Source organism: Halyomorpha halys, unplaced genomic scaffold (assembly GCF_000696795.3).
Source record: "Halyomorpha halys isolate HHAL.00 unplaced genomic scaffold, Hhal_1.1 Scaffold1007.1, whole genome shotgun sequence".
Classification (NCBI taxonomy): domain Eukaryota; kingdom Metazoa; phylum Arthropoda; class Insecta; order Hemiptera; family Pentatomidae; genus Halyomorpha; species Halyomorpha halys.
The window spans coordinates 530788-536787 of NW_027104983.1; the positions used below are offsets into that span (position 1 = coordinate 530788).

Consider the following 6000-nt stretch of genomic DNA (forward strand, 5'->3'; position numbering starts at 1 on the left):
ATTTACTTGATATAGAATTCCTTTCCGGCGTGGAAGGGTATTGTTCTCTGTATCACTCCGCCTCAACCAGTCACCTGAAAATAAAACAGAATGATTTAAATCAGGTTAATTATAATTAAAATTAGTAATTATAATTACAGGTTTATTAAAAAAATATTGAAGATGTCAAAGTTTTTCTTCATTAGGCATGTGATTTGTCTCTTCAATTACTAAATTATTTTTCAACCAATAATACTATTCAATATAAAATTATTTGATAAAAAGTAGGTCATAATTAGTAACTGAATTCAGAGAAGCTTATTTTAAAGCTTAATTCATAGAACTTTTACCATCTTCTCAAGGCTACATTTCCCAATAATTTATTATTTTATAATATTATTTATTTATAGTCAAAATTAATTTTTAAAAAATGCTTATGAAGAAAATACGTAGTGGTTTTTGCCCTAATCACATTTAGATGTTATGTAGTTATTATCTTAGGATTTTATATTTTAATCAAAGTTTAAAAGAATTTATAGCTTCGAATCATGTAAAAAGCTGGTAAATTCAGTAAAATATTTCAATGGATTCAAAAATAATCGTTTTAAAAAGTATAGCAAATGACCAATTTTACGGTCCTAACAATACCCTAGATTATGAAAGTATACTGGTCAATGAATCGGTAGTTAAAAAAAAAAAAACTCTGCATTAGACTATGTGAAAGCAAAAACCCCCAAAATAAGAAATTTTTAGTCCTTACAAAATCTTTTATTACAAAATCTTGGCTATTGCTCAGCCGCTGTTTAATTCAATAGTAAATTAAGCTGGATGTATTGGCTAATTATGTCAGAGTTCAGAAATAAAAAATAATCAAATGCTAAATAATAGTAACATAACAATATAAAAAATAATTATTTTAATTTATTTAATTTTAAATGACTACCAATTTATTTTTAAAAAATAATAAAAAGATAAACCTTTTTTTCTTGGTTGTTGATTTATTTATTACACAATAAATCAATTGAAATATAGTATAAATAAATATACTTAAGAGGTGAATAAAAGGATGTGTAAATGAAAATAATATAGACTTAGATCATGGAACCATTACGAATATTCAACATAAATCTGTTCAGAGCGTAAGCGTTCTTAACAAAATAAGATAATAAATATTTTAAAAAAAAATTAATTGTTTTGTTCCAGGAAATTATTGATGATCATATAACATTCGGTTATATAATTTACAAATATAATAACATAGCGTAAACAAACATCAAGTTCTAAAACCTACTAACAACTTCTTTCATCTTAAATTAAGTTATGAGTGACTCTCGAAGTTTGATGACTCTTGAGTAGTATTCTTAAAACTAGTTTAACTACTTTTCCTCTGAAGTAAAAAATAATTAATGCATCAAACTTAAGGACTCACTCAACATTTTATTTTAGATTACAAGTGTAATCAGGAAGTTCTGGAACTAAAGCTGCTACATTATAAATCACATTATATAATATTCCCTCTCTCCCCCTCCCCTAAAAAAAAACAAACAAACACTCATAAACCAACATATTTTATTTTTAAGTATGTGATCTCAGGGTAGTGTCCTTTATACAATTTTCACAATTGACATCCCAACCTATCCTAACACTATCCTCACAACGTATGCCGATAACACATCTCTATTGTCAGTGAACAATGATCCTTGCATTGTAACCCAAACCCTCCAATTCCACATGACCACCCTTGAAGAATGGTGCCCAAACGGGAGGATTAAAATTAATTCCAATAAATCCCACCAAATCAAACATACCCTTCGTCGTAAACCCATGACCTCTTGCCCTATAGTACCCTTTAATAGTACCTTATTCCTGTCGAACAAATCCGTTACTTAGGACTACATCTGGACAAATAACTGACATGGAATACTCATGCAAGACAGTAAAGACAGGAGACTGCTTGTCGATTCCGACTATTATAACATTTACTAGACAAACGGTCTAAATTGCCAATCCATTGAAAAGACTGATCTACATGACTATTATAAGGCCTATCTGGCGATACGAAGCTGAGCTTTGGGGCTCCACTAAACTATCAAATTCCTCCCGAATCCAATCCTAACAGTCCGAAATCCTTAATGCTCCTTACTTTGTCCATATGTTGCCGATTTGGCCAGAACTAAATCTACTTGTTTCTAACCTGTATCTACTTCCTTCATTACCTAATTATATGAGATCTTCTCCTCTATATGTTATTGAAGTTCTATCAATGGGTAGATTCTCCACATATTTGTATCATGTCACTATATTACCTACAGCAAATTTACTTGCTGTATATATTTTTATACAGTTGTAAATAACAATAAATAAATTATATACAGAACGGGAATACCATGCAGAACGGGAATCAAACCTGATCTGGGATATTCCTTCGCTAATAGCATCTTTTTTGATATTTTTAAATTGATACCCTAGTTCAAGACTAGATTCGAGTGACCGAGCAAACGTGGTTGTATATTTTTTTGGGTGACAGAATAATAATCATTATTCATGTCAAATGACATAATCTGTTATAGTGAAGTCTTGTGGCTGACTGATGTGAACTAGCGTTGAGAAATGTTGGAACCAACTGAGCGTACTACCTGTCAAAGGAACCAGATATTGGCTTTTATATTTAGATTAGCTTGTTCGTGCAGAAGCTCTTAGCTCAATATAGGGAAGTAAGTGGTGAAAATCCAACTATTTAATCCATAAAGTATAAATTATTGTTATAAACAATATACTTTTTTGAGATTAAAGAGAAGTTAATTTCATAACACTAAGAAACGATTGGTTATGAATAATTTTAGTATTAATCAATAACTAAAATTAAATTATTAGTTAATTATTTAATGTTAATTATTTATAGTTAATTATTATTATGTTATTAGTTAATTTATGGTGAAGGCAGGTGTATGAAAAAAGTTTAAATGGATTCTTACTTCTTTACCACAAATGATTTTCAGTTTCGACCTAAGGAACCATATAACTAATGATTCGATTAGTATTAGATTATTTATGCGGTATCTGTGGACAGCTGTTAAGAAGAACCATTGTGACATTATTAATTTTGATAAAGTAGTAACGCCTAACATAATTGAAATAGTTATTTTAGTAAAAAGGTGCTAAAAGTTTAAAATTCAGGTAAAAGGTATAGATTTGATTGAAACTACTTTTAAAAAAAAAAGTTGTTCATAATTATCTTTTTTTTTTCTACAAATAAATATACTATTTATAGAAACAAAAATGAAAATTCATAAAAATAAACCTAACTATTAATAAAACCATTACTACTAATACACTAGGCGTGTATACTACTAGTTTTACCATTTGCTCCTGTGTATCTGAGAATAGGCTAATAGTGTATTCATATCACTAATGTGAGTAGTGTATTATGAGATGTGTTTGTATTCCAACTCTTGTATGGTTCCAAGTACGCTGGGAGGAAAAGGGTTACTTGGAAGTTATTAGCCTATTCTATATTAGTTACATGTGATGGATTTACTCTGTTGAAACTGAATTTGTACTACGGATACTATTTATAATCTGGACCGCCCGTAGCTCAGTGGTAAGATGCAGTCTTATCAATTTGAGATCTATTGGCCTGGGAAGTTGACTTTTTTCATTGAGTGGTGGTCCAACAAATGCATGAAAAACTTTGACCCCCGACCATGGCTAGGCAGTATAGGATTTCAATGGAAGTCTTGGCCGAGAAAAAAAATTTAAATCTAAAAATTGATCCACAGCATTTAAATTTATAATCAAATGTTTAATTTCAATCTGACAGAATATATATATATATATATATATATATATATATATTTGGATATATACGGTACATAATGACTTTTATAATTTCGGTTTTTGACATACAATCTAATGTCCAATCTATTTTAACGTTATATTATAGCTTTTATCATTATTTAAGTGAGTATTGCATTTGATATAACAAACATATGCATTCCATATTACTACAATAAATTAGGCTTGCACCTAAAAATGATCATAATTCTAAAAGTCAATGCTAGATGCTAATAATGTAATGATTTAATTTAGAAACAAAAATAAGAAACTTAAAAAAATATATAATTTAAAACAATTTCTTATCAAACCTGTATTAATAGAACAACAGCATCTGAATTATATTAAATTTTGTTTAAAAGTGGTAGTGTGCATTAATGATTAAATATCCTGAAAATTATGATTGATATGTAATATTCACAAGAAATATATATATATATATATATGTAATTTAATGTGGAAATGGTCGGAGTGCGTTCAGTGAAGAACACAAATAATTAAAATTTATTTTATTAGTGCAAACTTTTCAGCCATAATTTAGGCTTTTATCAGGACTGAGGACATAAACATGATAAGATGATAATAAATAAAATAGGTAAATAAGTACCTATCGGATAAATAGTACTTATAGAACTATAACTTGAAGAAACCATTCATTCCTTTTTTGTATCAAGTTTTATTTTCATTTTGTGTATTTAATTTTATTGTTTTAGTAAAAATATACGTAAAAACACAATGCAAAGTTATTTCTGCGCCATTAAATTCCAATATAGTCCACTTACTTCATTCATTACCAGCCCTAAATATATTTTTTCTATAATCATGGATTCCTTCAGTTCCTTATAGTTCCTTCTAAATTATTCTATATTTAAATATAAAGTGGAAAAATGAAATAACCCTTTGAGTAGGATCGGACAAGAGAGTAGCGGGGAAAAAGAATGCTGGTTAAAAATTGCTTTTAAATTAAAAAACAATATTTTATCTGAATTTTAAAAAGGAATTTTGTATTATGCTATTAAAGAATATCTATGTTTTATCTTGAAAGAGTATATAATGATTGAATCGCTTGGGGGATAGAATGTGATAAGCCACAAATTTAAAATAAATAGAATTATGGGAAAAATGCTTTCATTCTCTATAAAGTTATATTGTGTTCGTTTGCCCGACACCATATTTAGCTGTAATATTAGGAAACATAAACTATATAAAACGATGAATACAAATTGGAGAAATTTATGAAACTGGTTTATTGAACAATTTTCAGCATGTGGCTTGTCATATCCTTGCACCAAGCAAGTTTTTGATGAAAGCAGCGTTTTAATTTATTTTGTAATGTATTTTGATTATTTGTATTTTCTATATTTGAAATTGACTTGCTGTATGTTTTGAGCTTAACTCAAATACACCTCTCCCGGGAGAGGCTTTTGTAATGAGAATGATATCAAGAAAACTATACTAATAATATATTATTATTAATAATTTTAGCATGCTTTATATGCATATTCAACTGAAAAAAATATTTGAAACTAACCGATATCATAACTAAATATAACATTAATAAATGATTGAGAAAGTGAATAACAACATACAAGAAATCAGGTTATGGGAAGTAGCTTGATTTGTTTAATGATATAAACATTTAACTAATAAAAATAAAGGAATCAAACAATTCTTTTTCGCCATATACCGTAACTTAAAGACATGACCGCATCTTTACAAAAAGGTCTATTCTTTTTTGGAAGCAAAGTATATTGCCTGCCGCGTATAGTTCCACTAAATTTCGGGTTCGATGGACCGTGAGCACTCGAAAACTCCTCCAACGGAAAGGATTGGGGAAGAGCACTAAGGCCTCCGGTGAGTCGGAAATCTTACGTGCTCCGCAACTATGGGTATTTCCACTCTTAGTTATACTACTATGGAACGGAAATAATCTATCACTAAATAATGCTAAAATACAATGGAAATAATATATATTAATTATTTCTAATACAAAAATTGAGTTTTATCTACCATAATTGTACAAAACCATCCCATTAAATATTTTCCCTCCGTTATTCATCACCAACTTAAGGTAAGACTAAAAGTGGCCCCAATTCCTGTGGGATATCACGTTTAAAAACAAAAATTGTCATGGTCAATAAAAATTCACAACATGTGTTGTACAGTAACATACAAATAATTATCTGC

General features: G+C 28.8%; 1 protein-coding gene across 2 annotated transcripts in view; it reads right to left on the bottom strand.

Annotated features, from left to right (window-relative positions):
- LOC106687762 (follistatin-related protein 5) overlaps nucleotides 1–77 on the bottom strand; it is a 132659-nt gene extending 132582 nt beyond the window's left edge. For both annotated transcript variants that reach the window (XM_014431815.3, XM_014431813.3), the window contains exon 1: nucleotides 7–77. The gene's annotated coding sequence lies outside the window, so the exon portion shown is untranslated. The remainder of the gene's footprint in view (nucleotides 1–6) is intronic.
- Between the last annotated feature and the right edge of the window lie 5923 nt (nucleotides 78–6000).